The sequence below is a fragment of the Lynx rufus genome, unplaced genomic scaffold (assembly GCF_022079265.1).
Source record: "Lynx rufus isolate CCGP_SWC_20201006 ecotype Redwood Valley unplaced genomic scaffold, mLynRuf1.p SCAF_6, whole genome shotgun sequence".
Classification (NCBI taxonomy): domain Eukaryota; kingdom Metazoa; phylum Chordata; class Mammalia; order Carnivora; family Felidae; genus Lynx; species Lynx rufus.
In genome coordinates, this window is record NW_025814878.1 from 68,491,304 (window position 1) to 68,509,918 (window position 18,615).

Genomic DNA, 18,615 nt, shown 5'->3' on the forward strand with positions numbered 1-18,615 from the left:
GCAAAAGGGTAGGAGGTAAGAGTGAGAAGCTAAGCAGCCTGGGCCACATTGTGTTCATCTGTAGGAGCTTATATGCAAGAAATTCTAGAGATGATGTGAAATGATTTTCTGGAAAGAAAAAAGTTGACCCATAAAAACACTTAAGATGTTCACAAGAATCTCAGAGACTTCTTATGTGCCTTTTTCCCCGAAGACCCAATGCTCCAAAGTTCTTAATGTTTCTATATTCCCATAGACTGTTTCTACTTCTCTCAAAACCTCTGTAAATGATATGGACCTCAGGTATGTCTCTCGGATTGAAACATGGATCCCCTTTTGCTTCAGCAGGAGACCAGCCCAGTTGAAATCTCATTCATTGTGGTCTAAAGTCCTCCCTTTTAGGGGCGCCTGGGTGGCGCAGTCGGTTAAGCGTCCGACTTCAGCCAGGTCACGATCTCGCGGTCCAGGAGTTCGAGCCCCGCGTCAGGCTCTGGGCTGATGGCTCGGAGCCTGGAGCCTGTTTCCGATTCTGTGTCTCCCTCTCTCTCTGCCCCTCCCCCGTTCATGCTCTGTCTCTCTCTGTCCCAAAAATAAATAAACGTTGAAAAAAAAATTTAAAAAAAAAATAAAAAAAAATAAAGTCCTCCCTTTTAGTATAACAGAAAGTCAGAATTTACATTTATTATTACCAAGGATGCCAGTTAAAACTCCTCGGCTATACTTTTTTCAGTGGGTGAAAATTAGATGGGGCTAAAACATTTCAGCTGCCACAAATAAAATATCCCCAGCTGTGAGGATGTGTTCCGTAGAGAATTATTACCACTGTAGGCTGGTGTTACCCCACGACTTATACTTAACACAGTTGGCATAAAGTCTGCATTTTAAATTCAAGTTTTAGAAAAATCTTCAAAAACTACCTTGGCACAAACTCCTCCAACATTCAGGAATTTTGTAAAACAGCTCATGCTCTTTTTCCTTCAGACAATGCTTTGAGGATTTAATTAACTTTGGACCAAGCTGCTCCACACTTTCAAAGGACTCAGTGATTGGTTCTATGATGGCCTTTCATTTAAAAAAAAATCTAGGGGCGCCTGGGTGGCTCAGTCAGTTAAACGGCTCAGGTCATGATCTCACAGTTCGTTGAGTTCAAGCCCCATGTCGGGCTCTGTGCTGACAGCTCAGAGCCTGGAGCCTGCTTCGGATTCTGCGTCTCCTTCTCTCTCTGCTTCTCCCCTGCTCATGCTCTGTCTCTCTCTCTCTCTATCTCTCTCTCAAAAATAAGAATAACATTAAAAAAATAAAAATTTAAAAATTAAACAAATCTAAATCTAGAAAATGGTTATTGGTTTAGTAGTTCCTAATTCTTATCCACTCTGTTTCAAGAGTCACCCATCCACCTCCCCAGACATGTTCTGAGTGGGAAACCCTGTTTTATATAGACACAAAAGCACCAAGGTAGGGGAGGAATAGGATCTAGATTGGAGCCTCTCTTTATCTTTCTACTTGCTTTCATTCACTTCCTTTACTGCACTGCCATGCAGGTGCACAAGTGCAACAAGAGGGGGACATTTTCTTAGGGGCCCTGAGACCATCATAATATTGTCAGTCACATTCTTGACCTCCTGACTCCAATAAATGGATGTATAAAGTGCCAGAATGCAGACTGTTTCTCATTTCTTTGGCTTTATCTCTGCAGACATTGATCTCCTGACTCCTTCCCTTGTCTCCCTCAAGCCTACTACCACATATGTGGGGCTCTCACCTTGAGATGTTTGGCTCAAGCAGGAGCAACTACTCTCAAAAAACTGGTGGAGACTTTTTCAGATATTTGCCCATTATCCTCTGGACGGATGTACTTATCTGGTAATTTACTTTGGTGAGAACTTCTTCACATTCCATCTTCTCCTTCCTGCCTGTCCTAGAGAAACAGCCATCCTTCCTCTAGGATGCCAGATTGATTTCTTCCTTCCTCCTCTAGAGCCTCATTTCATCAATAATCTGTTTTTCTCTTGTAACTTTATATTTGCAATCTGTTTTTCATACATAGATAAATAATCAAGTCCTTTGTATTTTTAAATGTTTTCTTAGAACTACTCCTTTAGCTACTCTTGGGTCTTTCCTTTCTCCTCCCCTTCTTTTTCCTTTCTTTCTTTCCAAACGTCTTTATACTTGTTTTCTTCATTTCTCCTTCTTTACCTCACTTACCTTCTAATTTGACTTCTAACCCCCGATATGTCATTGGTTCTCTTCCTAACCTCTGAAGACATTTTCCCTGTCTCATCCATAGGCTCTTTGTTCTCCTCTGTCTCTTAATAGAAGTGTTCCCCTAGGATCTGTACAAGGCTTTCACTTCTAGAGCCAATCTCTTTAGTAATTAACTTTTATTTCTTGAGCTTTGATTATCACTTCTATGCTAATGGACCAAGTAGGAAAGATCTCTTCTCATGATCCACTTAGCCATATTGTAATAAGAGTGCTACAACTCAGAAAACTATAATTCAAAACACAATTGAGCAATAATTCTATGGAAGGCATAATACAATGCAAAATGCTTGCTCAGAAGCCTAGAGAAAAGGCTAGTGTTCTGTTTCTGAACCTCAGTTTTGTCATATGAAAATAAAAAGGTTGTACGAGACAATATCTAAATTTATTTCACCTCATAAAGTTGATAATTTGTATACAGTGTTTTTTAAAAGGTATTTCATGGGGCGCCTGGGTGGCGCAGTCGGTTAAGCGTCCGACTTCAGCCAGGTCACGATCTCGCGGTCCGGGAGTTCGAGCCCCGCGTCGTGCTCTGTGCTGACAGCTCAGAGCCTGGAGCCTGTTTCCGATTCTGTGTCTCCCTCTCTCTCTGCCCCTCCCCCGTTCATGCTCTGTCTCTCTCTGTCCCAAAAATAAATAAACGTTGAAAAAAAATTTTTTTTTAAAAATAAATAAATAAAAGGTATTTCATTGCCCCAGTGTTCTAACTTTTATCTCAGAAGAAAACCATAGCCAATGAGAAAAAAAGATGCTTTTGCTTTAAAATTCTTCTATAATATTTCCCCATAAAATATATTTAAGGAAATTAACTCCTTGTTATTATTTTGTTTTTGTTGTTTTTAAGTTGAAGGGGGGTATGAGTGGAGAAGTTTCAATTCATAGTTTGAAAAGAATTGACTTGCCATTACCTAGGATCCAGACATAAGAGTTGGGGTTACTATAGTAAGAGAGAGAGTTACTGTTATTTTTAAAAACCAATTCCTGTATCCCAGAAACCTGTTTTGAAAATGCTCCTGAGTCTGGCTTAAATTCGCTTCTTGAGGGCAAAGTTGTTACATTTTGTTTGCCACAGTCACCGAAAAATACATTTATTGCTAAATACATTCAATCAAAAGAACTACAATATCTGACACTGTGTTAAAAATAAACTCCTTTTCCTTTTTAATAGGGTATCTCAATAGAACCTTTAAATGTGTGACTGACCCAAAGCCATTCCCCATGTCACCTTAATTCTTGCCCATAAACACAGTTGTGAGCAGGCATTCGCAGATGTGACACTATCTTTGCTCAAAGTGACTGCCCTGACCACTGCTAAAGGTCCAGCACTGAAAGCCTTTTGTGTTTCTCCCACTTACAAGACTGCAGTTGGATACTTTGCAAGATCAACTAGAAGCCAAAGTTGTATTGTAGGGTGATTTTAAAAAGAAGTAATTTGATAAAAAAATTTTTTTGTCTCATGTAGTGGCTGCGCATTAATACATTTTAAATAACAATGAAATTGTCTATAAAGTTATGTTAGACAATGTAAAAGGCCAAATCTATACAAATACCGCTCTTTGGTGCATTTAAATTAAAAAAAAATCCCTTTCTTGAATTTTGCAATCAGGTTTTTAGTATTTAAAAGACACTAATGGATAATTTGAAATAGTATATCATAAAAAATTAAAATTGTCTTTAGATCTCTCCATTGGTATACATTTATTATGTAGGAAAGATCTTTCAAGCCCTGCTTGAAACTCCTTTCCCTTAGTTTTGCCAAATGGGCATGGGCTTTCCTTTTCTTCTGGGTGGGTCTGGGAGCAGTATTGACTGGCTGGAATGATGATAATGTCAAAAGTTTCCTCAAATCTTTCTGGTTGTTCCTCCTTCATTCACCATTCATGAGTCTGATCATTCCCCTTTCATTCTTCACTCCGAGGGTGGTTCTGGTCCCAGATCCCACCTCTCTCAAGTGCTCTGACTCTTCCCAGCTGAGGATGTGGCCAGGTAAATACTTAATGTTCTTCTGCAAAGCAGTCCAATCTTTCTCTTGACAATTAACTCTACTACCAATGTTTAGCTCTGGATATTATTCACAGAGACACAAAATGAGCTGTTATATTTGATCCAGTGTTTGGACCACACATCTAGCACCTCAACATTTCGAGCTGCCACATGAAGGATGGACCCCCAAATCATCCAACTCTGAGAGCTAATAGGGTTTGAATTCATGAGTTGCACAGGACCATAGCAAACAAAGAAGCAGTAAAACTAGCACACAAGCACTTTCCAGGTCTATTTCTCCTGGATTCAGTGCAGAGACAGCAGGCAAAAATGCCATCTTCCAGTTTCTGCCTGGAAAGGATTTGACTGCATACTTTCCCAGATGCTGCCTTAGCGTCCAGCTTCTAATCAGCCTTCCAAAAGGAGCTGACTGAGATTCTCCCAAGAGCCCGAAATAGTTGGTGACCATATGCCCTGCTGTCTCCTTCCGGCTCATGCCAACAGTAAAACCAAGTCTCCAGCTTCCGCCTGGAAGGAGCTTGTCTACACACCCAGCATACCAACCATTATGGCTACCACCCAAGAGACTGGCTCCCAAATCACCTAGCTCTGGGAACTGACAAGGCTTGGTATTCGTGAGTCCCCCAAGACCACACAAAACAAAAAAGTAGTTCTCTTTCGACGCATAAGCACTCCTAGAAACTATTCCCTTGGGCTCAGCAAGAATGAGTAGGCAAAACACCCAGCCCCTGCTTTCTCCCTGTTAGGTATCTAATGTCCTGACTTTCCCAGATCTTGTTGCCTAAAGGTTAGGGTTCCAATTAATCTGCATTGGATTGCTAAAGGAGCAGGCAATTCATAGTCCTCTCAGAGGCTGAGATGTGGGGACATTTCTAACACTTTTGGGACACTGACAGGTCTTGACGTATCCCAATCTACTGGGAACCACTAAGAACAAACATGGCAGTTTGGACAATCACAAAGGTTTGAGAGGCTATAGAAGTTGGATATGTTCCTTGACCTCCCTTCAGCTCAATTCTGGCTTGCATGACCATAACTATTTGGCTGTTCTTATCAATTTTAGCATCATTCATCTTAGTTGGATTATACCATGGAGTTTAAGAATCAAAAATCCTGCTACCAGATAGGCTAAGAATATACCAGCACCAATACTCATCAAGTGTGTTGTTCAGTATTTTGTCTATTTTTGTTTGCCTTTTGGAAAAGTAGAGCCAAGGACTGAGAGCCAGTGAGTCAATGCTTCTCCTGCATGAGACAGCATTCCCTAGAGGCTTTTCTGTGGGAGAGCAGCATACCTCAAACCAGATAGTAGCTGATCTGCATGGTAGTCAGGTTTGAGGATTCTTAAAATCCAGTTTATGGATTTGAAATGTGACCTCACCAGTATTTTCATTGTTAATATGATACTGCTTGTGAAATGTGTACATTGTGGTATAAATACTGTAAGAGACTGCTTTTTAATTTTTTGTTGTTATTGGCTCTTAAAAGGTTTTCTATCATCCTCACCGGTTCCATCTTATTAACTGAATTATTTTGGAGTCCACACCACTCTTTTGAAAACATTTATGTGCAGCATGATCTTTGTGTTCCCATCTAAGATTTATTTATTAACTATCTATCAAAGGAAATACTTTTGAAAGAGAGTGAATCTTGCCATTGGAAATTACCTGTGGCTCAATACAGTACTTTACTGAATAAAATTTAAACAATCATTTAATCAAAAGAGATTTAGCTGTAACCTTAGCCAAGAGTGAGGTGACCATTCTCCATAGACTGTGGAGACTAATGTGGGCCTCCATGAACAGGGCCTTCCCTCGTGGAGTGTCAACAGCAAAGAGGCAGAATCAGGGACTAAGATACAGATCCCTGATAACTGAATTTCCCTTCTGAAACTTCCAAGATGTCTCTGGCAGAAGCTGCTTCCAATGAAGCAGTGAGGGCAGAGACCAGTAATCTCTCTTTACCTTTAAAAGGACTACTCACTAAGCATGAGCTCAACTGCAAAATTGAAATAATGTCAGAGGTTCCCCATGCATTTGAGAGAGCCCCCTTTAAAAAGATAAATCTTGGGGCACCTTGGTGGCTTAGTTGGTTGAGCATCCAACTCTTGGTTTCTGCTCAGGTCAGGATCTCACAGTTCCGTGAGTTACAGCATGTCAGGCTCTGTGCTGGCAGTGTGGAGCCTGCTTGGGATTCTCTCTCTGTCTCTCCTCCTCTTGTGCTCACTCTCTCAAAGTAAATAAATAAATTGAAAAAAAAGGGATAAGTCTTAAAAAAAAAAAGAGAGAAGGTAAAATTACGACTCTGATACAAACATAAAATGAACACATGTCGAACATTTTATTTAATCTATTAATTAATGAGGGAATCAGTAAGATGTTATAGTCATTTCAAAGGAAAATCCTCAAAAACCATGCATATATAGGGAATAAACAATTTTGAAACTAATTTACATCCATGTAAAATGGGTCAATCCAAAGGGAAATAATAAATTGCATTTCACCAAATACACATTTTCCTGGATAAGAATTATTATATTATCAAGTTTTTGCAACTTACAGAGTTGTGAAATAGCTCAAAGACAATGAAAGGCAAGGAAGATATGGTTGTATGAGCTAGACAAGATACACACCAATATATTTTTTCCCATTTCAAAGTCTTTCACAATTTCTTTGGATGCCCTGTTGTCAAGGGTGTAGACATCTCAGACTGAAGAGCCTCAGATAATAGGCTGTGCCTCTGAATCTATCTTGTTTCTCAGTCTCCCTCTTCCGATTCAGCCTCCTGACTCAAAAATGACTTGCTAATAATGTTTTACCCTCTGTGACCCAATTAGTGACTCTAGGACACCATAATGCCCTATAAGCACCATGAACAAGCTGTCATGGATAGGGTTTCTGCTAAGCATTTCATATGCATTATCTTACTTAGCTTCACAATGACTTAAGATAACTACTATTATTCCTATTCATAAATCCAGAAAACAAGGCTCAAAGACCTTTTGTAAATTGTCCAAAACCTCTTGTTAACAGTGGCAGAGGTGAAATTCAAATCTGTCAACTTTTGATGCTTTTAACTAGGACTCAGTAGCATGTCATAGACCCCTCTGACTCCTTAATCATTACTCTGTTAATGGATTTATCAGTAAGTATTTGAATTGTTAACCAGCTCAAAGCTTTCCCACCATAGGCTTTTACCTTGCTCAAGGCAAAATTTTCTGGACTAGGTTGATGAGAGTTCCCATGAAATTTCTAACATTTACACTAAAGAAAGTGGGTCTACAAGACTTACAGGAGCAATGCAAGAGGAAGAATGCACAATGAGCTTCTCTGTGTGGCTCCAGTGTCTTGGTCAACACTTCGATGATAGCACTTAACACATTGTCTTATATCATATCTGTTTATATGATAATAGCTAAGATTGATTGAATATATATTATGTATCTCATACTTTACATTTGGTATCTTATTTAATTCTCAGAGGACACCTATGAACTGAGCACTACTACAATGCCTCTTTCAACATCAGGAAATGGAGATTTAGAAAAATAAGCAACTTTCTCACATCACAGATAAGGTGATAGAAGCAGGTGCCCACTGATATGTGTGGAGGCCCATTGGCCATGGATTTTTTTCCCTTTTTAACAAAGAGGAGGACCTACAGGTCTTGTGATAACTGAGGAAAATTCATTCTCTCAGAGGAGCATACATTCAAGTGGAGAAGACAAGGAAGTGAATGGAAGTCTCACTGCCTTTCTGTATATCTTGGTGTATTAAGACTCATATGGCTATACAGGATTAAGAGAGAAGTCACATGAGTTTAAGTAAAATGGAAGTTTATTAGTTCAAAGTGTTAGGAAGTCTCAGGTGGGCATGGCTTTAGGCCCAGCTGGATTCAGGGGATCAGTATTGTCTGTGCCCTCTCCCTTTTTACCCTCTTTTTCTTTCTTTAGTTCTGCTTCTCTTTGGCTGTTGTCCTCACTTTTCCTACTATGGATTCTTCTTCAATGTGGCTTGGAAAGAAAGTGTAGCATCTATGGCTTTTACTGTTTTTATGGCTCAAGATCCTAGGGAAAGAGGGCTCTCTTCCCTAGCACCAATAGGCAAATAATAAGAAAGCACTCTTTCCAGTTTGCATCTCTGTAAGGAAAGTCATGGGGATTCTGATTGACCAGTCAGGGTCAGATGACCACTTTTGTGTCTGAAAAGACATGAATAGACACTTCTCTAAAGAAGACATCCAGATGGCCAACTCACACATGAAAAAATGCTCAACATCACTCATCATCAGAGAAATACAAATCAAAACCACAATGAGATACCACCTCACACCTGTCACAATGGCTAACATTAACAACTCAGGCAACAACAGATGTTGGTGAGGATGAGGAGAGAGAGGATCTCTTTTGCACTGCTGGTGGGAATGCAAACTGGTGCAACCACTCTGGAAAACAGTATGGAGGTTCCTTAGAAAATTAAAAATAGAACTACTCTATGACCCAGCAATTGCACTAGTAGGGATTTTATTTATCCAAGGGATACAGGTATGCTGTTTCAAAGGGGCACGTGCACCCCAGTGTTTATAGTAGCACTATCAACAGTAGCCAAAGTATGGAAAGAGCCCAAATGTCCATCAACAGATGAATGGATACAGAGGATGTGGTATATATATACAATGGAGTATTACTTAGCAGTCAAAAAGAATGAAATCTTGCCATTTACAGCTACGTGGGGGACTAGAGGGTATTTTGCTAAGCGAAATTAGTCAAAGACAAATATCATATGACTTCACTCATATGAGGACTTTAAGACACAGAACAGATGAACACAAGGTAAGGGAAGCAAAAATAATATACAAACAGGGAGGGGGACAAAACATGAGAGACTCTTAAATATGGAGAACAAACAGAGGGGTTGTGGGAGGGGGGATGGGCTAAATGGGTAAGAAGCATTAAGGATTCTACTCCTGAAATCATTGTTGCACTATATGCTAACTAACTTGGATGTAAATTTTAAAAATAAAAATTAAATAATAAAAAAAAATAGAATCATGCCTGGGTGGCTCAGTCGATTAAGCATCTGACTTTGGCTCAGGTCACGATCTCACAGCTTGTGGGGTTCAAGCCCCGCATTGGGCTCTGTACTGATGGCTCAGAGCCTAGAGCCTGCTTCAGATTCTGTGCCTCCCTCTCTGTGCCCCTTCCTTCCTCACACTCTGTCTCTGTCTCTTAAAAATAAACAAACATTAAAAAAAGTTAAAAAAATTAAAAATAGAAGTACCATATGACCCAATAATTCCACTATTGGATACCTACTCAGGGAAAATACTGACTTGAAAAGATATATGCACCCCTATGTTTATTGTAGCATTATTGACAATAGCCAAGACACAGAAGCAACCTGTGTCTATAAATAGATGAATGGATAAAAAAGCTATGGAATATTACATTGCCATAGAAAGGATGAGATTATGACATTTGAGACAACATAGATGGACCTAGAGGGTACTATGCTAAGTGAAATAAGTCAGACTGAGAAACACAAATACTATATGATTCCACTTGTGAATTAAATCTAAAAAAACTTGAATAGACAAAAAGCAGAATCAAACATATAAATAGAGAACAAAGTGATGGTTCCCAGAGGGGAAGTGGGTAGATGGTTGAGCACAATGATGAAGGGGAGTGGGAGACAGAGGCCTCCACTTATGGAATGAGTAAGTCACAGGACTAAAAAGCAGAGAACAATGATAAGTCAATAATATTGTAAGAGTCATGCAAGGGGACAGATACTGGCTATACTTGTTAACATACTATAATGTGTAAACTTGTAAAATCACTGAGTTGTACATCTGAAACTAAAAAGCATTGTGCATCAACTATACTAAAAAGAATCTGAGTTAAGCTATGTCTCCAATCCCTTCATTACAGAAAATGTGACTCTTCCTGCCTGGATCTTAGGGATGATTCTTTTAAGACAGGGATCTGGGAGGATAAATTTGTGAGTGAGGAGATGGCAGTGGGGGTGAGGCAGGGTGGGGGTGGTGGAGTTGCTAAATAAATTTGAAACAGACCTAACTTGGCTTCTTGGCCACCCTTTTTACTTTTCTCTTCTGGCTTTTGTGTAGCTGCACCCCAGCTAAAATTCTCTGTGTTCATTTTTATTTCATTTTGTAGTAGCTGTCCTATGTGCAACTCTTCTTTTGTATTTTCATGTATTAAAGAAGGAGACTTTTTATCTAAAATGCTACCCCTCCTCTTCCTGTTTTGCAACAGTCACACAGTCCTTTTCAAGTTTCTTAGGGTCTTTGCTACTTGTACTGGTGGAGAAATAGGATGGAGTAAAACATATTTCTGGGGCGCTTGGGTGATTCAGTTGGTTAAGTGTGCGACTCTTGGTTTTGGCTCAGGTCACGATCTCACCATTTGTGAAATCGAGCCCCCATCAGGCTCTGTGCAGACAGTGCAGAGCCTGCTTGGGATTCTCTCTCTGCCCTTCTCTTGCTCTCCCTCTTTCTCTCAAAATGAATAAATAAACTTAAAAAAAAATCCTGCTAAGCATTTTTCCTCTATTCATCCTTTTTCTTGTTGTTCCCATGAAGAAATCAAAGGATCCATGTATGTGTTAGTAGTCTTTGTACACAAAGCACCAAAGGGACATTTTCTCCATCATTTTAGAGAAACTCCAGGTGACATTCATCTTGGTATTTTCTCCCAGGAGCCAAGACAGTCATGTTGGTTCAGGGGAGAAAAGCAGACTGGGCAAGGGGAGCTAAGTCCACTCAGAAATGTGTATGTAAGTTGGGAAAATCCAACAGCAAGGACTGTTAGTATAACTAGTGCCCATGCAAAGGCCTGAGATAACACAAGGCAGACTGCACAAATGATTTTGCTCACTCATAGTCTGTTTACATTTTATACTTGTCTCCAACCGGGCAACATTATAGAAGCACATTATCAAAGAACATCTATCAAAAATTGAAGTCACACTGTGGAAAAAACTTGCAGGTATGGGCCTGACATGATACCATGCAAATACACTAGGTTTCAGTGAAGTATTGATTAGTTTTGTCCCATGGGGGGAAGTCAGTCATTTTTCCATATGATGGTTATTTTGAAGTGTCTACTGGCCTATTGATCTGAATTAAATCTAATCACAAGCTATGTGAAAACAAAGGTGGCTTATTGTTTTCCAGGTTTATTTTGAAGCATCCAGAATATTTAAATCACAGAATATTACATTAAGCAGAAGTTCAACTGTAATCACTAAAAACAAATACTGCCATTACTTTCTACTACTTTAATGTTAAATACCCTCTGGTTGATTTTCTTCTCAATGTGACAGGCCTAACATGTTCTTGCAAATCCCTCTATAGTGACTCTAGGAAGATGCAACCAGCCCACAACATTGTAAAAACACCTTCTTGTTGTCCTGGGCCCTAAAACTATATGTACCACTAGAGTCAACCTAACTTCTGATGTCCTTTCGCTGTTGTGTGCAATTCAGTCATTTTTCTCTCTGTATCTGCTTAATATCAAACAAGTAAGATGACACTAATAAAAGTTATCATAAAGTATTTCATGTATTCCTTAAGATCATATAACTTGGACTTTTATTATGGCAAATAATATGACATCACTTTCAATATACCTTCTAGAACATTCTAGTAGCTCCTGTTGTTCAAAGACTTGCTAAGAGAAGTGGTGATACCCTGAGTACATACAATCCAGAAAACTAATTCTATGGCTATGAATACAGTAAACGTCATCCTGTTTTTAATATCAGAGCACACACTTTATTTTTATTATTATTATTATTATTATTTTAATGTTTATTTTTGAGAGAGAGCGAGAGAGAGAGCAAGCAGGGGAGGGCTAGAGAGAGAGGGAGACAGAATCTGAAGCAGGTTCCTCCAGGCTCCGAGCTGTCAGCACAGAGCTCGATGCAAGGCTCAAACTCATAAACCATGAGATCATGACCTGAGCCGAAGTCAGGCACCCAACCAACTGAGCCATTCAGATGCCTCCAGAGCACACATTTTATTTTATTTTTTATTTTTATTTTTTAAATTTTTTCCCCACGTTTTTATTAATTTTTGGGACAGAGAGAGACAGAGCATGAACGGGGGAGGGGCAGAGAGAGAGGGAGACACAGAATCGGAAACAGGCTCCAGGCTCCGAGCCATCAGCCCAGAGCCTGACGCGGGGCTCGAACCCACGGACCGCGAGATCGTGACCTGGCTGAAGTCGGACGCCCAACCGACTGCGCCACCCAGGCGCCCCCAGAGCACACATTTTAAAATCAGCTGTTGAAAGTGATGGTTTCAACTCTTTAGATATAGATCGAAGCAATTATATATGTCCTTAAAACGTAAGTTATAAGGTGAAAATTATGACTTTATTATGTCATTATACTTATTGTCAAAAGACATTCTACTTTTTGGGGCGCCTGGGTGGCTCAGTCGGTTAAGCATCTGACTTCGGCTCAGGTCACGATCTCACAGTTAGTGGGTTCAAGCCCCGCGTTGGACTCTGTACTGACAGCTCAGAGTCTGGAGCCTGCTTTGGATTCTGTGTCTCCTTCTCTCTCTCTGCTTCTCCCCTGCTCACACTCTGTCTCTGTCTCTCAAAAATAAATAAACATTAAAAAAAAAGAATAAAAAAAGACATTCTACCTTTTTAGTTAAGTGATTTTAATAAAATGGGGAGGACCGCACAGAGACATATGAGAGGAGAGAGTCTTCCTTTGGATCATGATGACACCTTAGCTGTGAATCTTCTCTTTTCCATTAGCAAGTTATACAGAGAAACACTGAATGAAAACAAAAACACACAATGCACAGACTGAAAACTTAGTGAAAACTGAAAAGAGAGAAAAATCACAAATATCAACATACATGTCTGTGTGACTCAAAATACTTGAGACCAGCAAAACTGGAATGGGTAGCGGGAGGTATATCAATTGCTTTCCTTCCTTCCCTCCTTTCCTTCCTTCCTCCTTCCCTTTCTCTCTCTCTCTTTTTCTTTCTTTCTTTCTTTCTTTCTTTCTTTCTTTCTTTCTTTCTTTCTCTTTCCTTTCTTCCCTCCCTCTCTCTCTTTCTTTTTTTCTTTCTTTCTTTCTGATTATTGTTGAAATACTCCAAGATTTTTACATCCTAAGTCATTTTTTGTGTCTGCTGATTTTCCTTCATGGTGCATCATTTTACCATATGTTTTTAATCTGAGGGAAAGGGAGCTGATTTTTAGCAGGGCTTGATTTTTCAGAGGGAATCCTGCTTATTACCATTAAGTACAATGGTAACTGTAGGTTTTTGTGTATTTTCCTTCCACTTGAAGTTGTTCTCTATTATTCCTAGCTTACTGATAATTTTTAAACTCATAAATATGAATAAGTATTGAAACTTGACAAATATTTGTTCTGCAACTACTGAAAACCATATGATTTTTCTTGATTCTGTTAATAAAGTGAGTTACACAGATTGATTTCCAAACACTAAACAAATCTTGCATTTCTGTGATAAATCCTATTTGAGCATGATCTGTTCTTTTTATATATTGTTTATTTGATAATATTTTTAAAAGAATAAATTTATATTCATGAGAGTTAATGGCTGTAGTCTTCTTTGTAATATATTTGTCAAGTTTGGGGATTAAAATCAAGCTGGTCTTCTAAAGTGAGTTGTTCATGATCTCTTTCCCTACTATTTCTGAAAATATTTGTGTAAGATAGTTGTGACTTCTTCCTTGAATCAAATGATATAATCCATCAGCGAAAACATCTGGGCCTGAAATGCTTGATAAGTTTTGATAATGATTCATTTAATAGATATAAGGCTATTCAGATGTTCTCTTTTGTCAATTTTACTTTTAAAATAATTTTTTTATTTCATCTAAGTTGTTAAATTTGTTAGAATAAAATTGTTCTTAGTATTCTCTTATTATCTATTTAATGTCTATAAGATTTGAAGTACACCTCCTTTTCATTCTAGATATTAATGTTTAGTGCTGTCTCTTTTTCTAGGGGTATTAGGTAGGATTTCTAGGAAATTTAGCTAGGGATTTTTGAATAAAAAAAAAGTCTTCTTGGAGAACAACTTTTTGGCTTTGCTAATCTTCTCTACTGTCTGTTTTATCATTGTTTTCTTCTCTTCACTATTCTCCTCTTTGAATTACCTCAGGTTTACTCTGCTCTTCTTTTTCTACTTAAGGTAGAGCCTTGGGTCATTGTTTTAGATTTTTTCCCTTCATGATGTAAGCACTTAAAGCTGTAAATTTCCTTCTAAGCACTGCTTTAGTTGGATCTCAAAATTTTGATATATTGTATTTTTATTTTTATTTTATTTTTTTTTAATTTTTTTTTTCAACGTTTATTTATTTTTGGGACAGAGAGAGACAGAGCATGAATGGGGGAGGGGCAGAGAGAGAGGGAGACACAGAATCGGAAACAGGCTCCAGGCTCCGAGCCATCAGCCCAGAGCCCGATGCGGGGCTCGAACTCACGGACCGCGAGATCGTGACCTGGCTGAAGTCGGACGCTTAACCGACTGCGCCACCCAGGCGCCCCGATATATTGTATTTTTAACATCATTCAGTTCAAAATATTTTCCAAGTTTTTTTTTTTTTTTGGTGATTTTTTGGCTCTGACTCATGAAATATTTAGAAGTGTGTTGTTTTATTTCCAGATATTTTGGTTATTCCTAAATATTGCATTGTTTTTAATTTATCAGTTGGATGTTATTCTGTTATTTCTAATTTGATGATTTTTTTAATTGAAATAATACAGTGTGTTGTTTGACCATAAAATAGTTAAATATTTAAATATTTATTTATAAATGCTTTCTGGCCTAGACTGTGGTCTAGCTTGGTGATTGTACCATTTACACTTGAAAAAATGTTCACTCTGCATTTGTTGGATATGGTGTGGTATAAATGTCAATTATATCAAGGTGGTTGATAATGTTCAGATTTATGTTTCTATTAAATATTTTTGGTCTGATTTTTTATCAGTTGTAAAGAGAAGTGTTTGATTCTTATGCTATGATTTTGGAATTTTCTATTTCTCCCTTTAATATTTAATTTTCTTTCTTCCTGTATTTTGAGGCTCTTTCACTAGGTTGACACACATTTAAAAGTTTTATGTTTTTCTGATAGATTGTCACTATTATCATGAAGTATCTCTGTATCACTAGTAATATTGTTACTTATAGTTTATTTTATCTGATATTTAAAAAGCCACCCATTCTTCTTATGCTTACTGTTTGCATGGCATATCTTTTTTCATCTATTTACTTTCAACTATCTTTGTGTTTATATTTAGAGTAGGCCTCCTTTAGGGGTGCCTGGGTAGCTCACCTGGTTGAGCCACTGACTCTTGATTTCAGCTCAGGTCATGATACTGGTTCATGGAATCAATACCAACATCAGACTCTGTGCTGAGCATGGAGCCTGCTTAAGATTCTCCTTCTCTCCCTATGCCCCTCTCCCCTGCTCAAGTGCGTGCACACTCTCTCTCTTAGATAGATAGATAGTAGATAGATAAAGTGGGTCTTTTTTAGGTGTATAGTTGGTTATGATTTTTAAAAATCTGTTCTTTCAATATCTGCTCTTTGAGTGTTTAGAACATTGAGTTTAATTATTGATATGGTTGTGTTCATATCTGCTTTTTCATTACTTGTTTTCTATTCATATCCTCTGACTTTTGTTTCTTTGTTCTCTCTATGGCCTTTTTTGGGATTATTTGAAAATCTTAATATTCCATCTCAATTTTTCAGTTGACTCACTGGCTATATTTTTATTATTCTAGGAGTTGCTCCATATATTACAGCAGATGTATCATTTTCTGAAATGATTAGAGCTGGTATTATACTGCCTCATTAAAAACTTCAAAAATTTTTGATCATATAGGTTCTTAACCATTTCCATTTTTAAATAATTTTTATGTTCATTACATCTGTATGTATATATATAGAAACCGCTCCCCAAATTTACAGCTTTTGCTTTAAACAGTCATACCTTTTAAAGATCTTAAAATTGTTCATAGAATTACCATATGTACCATATGTAATGATCTTCCTTTGTTTTTGAAGTCAAGTTTACCTCTTGATATCATTTCCCTTCAGTCTAAAGAACTTTTTTTTTTATAGCGTTTCTGGTATACTAGGTAAGTTAGCAACAAATACTAGTTTTGCTTTATCTGCAAAGTCTTTATTTCACTTTTATTCCTGAAATATATTCTGGATTACAGGTTTTTTTTCTTTAAAATTATATCTGTGTTTTGTTGTGCAAATTGCTATGTAAATCTATGTTGTTTGTTTGTTTTTTTTTACTATCTGTGGGTTTTTTTTTCTTTTTTAAAAAAATATTTATTTATTTTTGGGAGAGCACAAGTGGGGGAGGGCGGGAGAGAGGGGGACAAAGGATCTTAAGTGGGCTCTGCACTGACAAGTTGTTATCAATGAGCCCGATGTGGGGCTCAAACTCACAAACCCTGAGATTATGACCTGAGCCGAAGTCAGAAGCTCAACTGACTGAGTCACCCAGGTGCCCCGAGTGTCTGTGGTTTCTGATGAGAAATCCATGACCATATGGGTCACAACTCCTGCATGCAATGTCTTTTTCCTCTAGCTATGCCTCCTAAGATTTTCTCAGCTTTGGAATTCTTCAGTTTGATGATAATATATGTAGGAAAGATTTTCTTTGAATTTATTTTGTCTAGTATTCACTGAACTTCTCAAATTTGTTAATTTATGTATTTGGGAAGTTTTCAAAGTTGGGAGATTTGACATTTGTTCACATATATTTTTTTCACTTCAATCTTTTTCTCCTCTTCTTCCAGGACTCCAACTACATGCATATTTAATCTTTTGAATTTTCCACAAGTTCCAAGACTGTGTTATTTTTATCTTTTTTCTCTCTGTTCTTCAAGTTGAATAATTCCTATTGAATTATCTTGTCAACCTTACTGACATTTTCACTATTATCTCTATGTACTATTGAACCAAACCAGTGAATTTGTTTAAAAAATTATATATTTTGGGAGGCGCCTGGGTGGCTCAGTTGGTTAAGTGTCCGATTTCGGCTCAGGTCATGATCTCACAGTTCGTTGAGTTTGAGCCCTGCATCGGGCTGTGTGCTGACAGCTTAGAGTCTGGAGCCTGCTTCAGATTCTGTGTCTCCCTCTCTCTCTGCCCGTCTCCTGTTCATGGTGTGTCTCTCTCTGTCTCAAAAATAAATAAACATTAAAAAAATTTTAGTTATATTTTTGTTTAAAATTTCTATTTTTTTCTGGTTTTGATTACTTAGTTGAGATATCTTTTCATTCTTTTCAGGTATGTTCTTTTTTTTACCTCGTGGAGTATTATTATAATATGTGCTTTCAAATTTTGTCTGTGAATTCCAAAATCTGGGACATCTAAGAATTAGCATATGGTGACTTTGAGAATTAATTCTATTTTCCTGGTTTCTTTGTATATTGTGTGATTTTGAACCATATCCTCTACATTTTGAATATTAGGTTGTGTAGAATCTATGTATTGTTATAATCACCTGGTGAAAGTTGATACTTTCCTTTTCTAGGCAATGTTTCACATCCTGGCTCAGTTCTCAAAGCCTTTCCTATTCTGGTTTGCGTCTATCTCACTCATGTATGGTTTAGGGGTTAGGCTGGAATTTGTGTAAGTGGTTCAAATCTCAATTCAATTCAAGCTAAGTCTTTACTGAGCTGGTTTTGGTTGTTCTTACACATGTGTGGTCTATGGATTAGCCTAAGCCTTGTGTGGGTTCTTAGACTAAATTCAGGATTCTTCAGTCTCAGTCCCTCTGAGATCTCTATTTCACCCTCTGGCCTACAGGAGCTCCTTTCCAAGGTTGCTCTGGCAGCTGGTGAGATAAGAGTTTCTTTTTTTTTTTTTTTTAATTTTTTTTTTGGCCTACAGGAGCTCCTTTCCAAGGTTGCTCTGGCAGCTGGTGAGATGAGAGTTTCTTTCTTTTTTTTTTTTTTTTTAATTTTTTTTTCAACGTTTATTTATTTTTGGGACAGAGAGAGACAGAGCATGAACAGGGGAGAGGCAGAGAGAGAGGGAGACACAGAATCGGAAACAGGCTCCAGGCTCTGAGCCATCAGCCCAGAGCCTGACGCGGGGCTCGAACTCACGGACCGCGAGATGGTGACCTGGCTGAAGTCGGACGCTTAACCGACTGCGCCACCCAGGCGCCCCATGAGTTTCTATCAGATTTTCAGCTGCCTCTTCCAGGACTGAAGTCTACCTTAGGGCAAATCCACTGGAGAAAGAAGGTAAAATGGAGATCACTCCTGCAAGGTTTGTCTCCGCTCCACAATTCACCAGCTACTGTTTACTGTGCAGAGTTCTAAG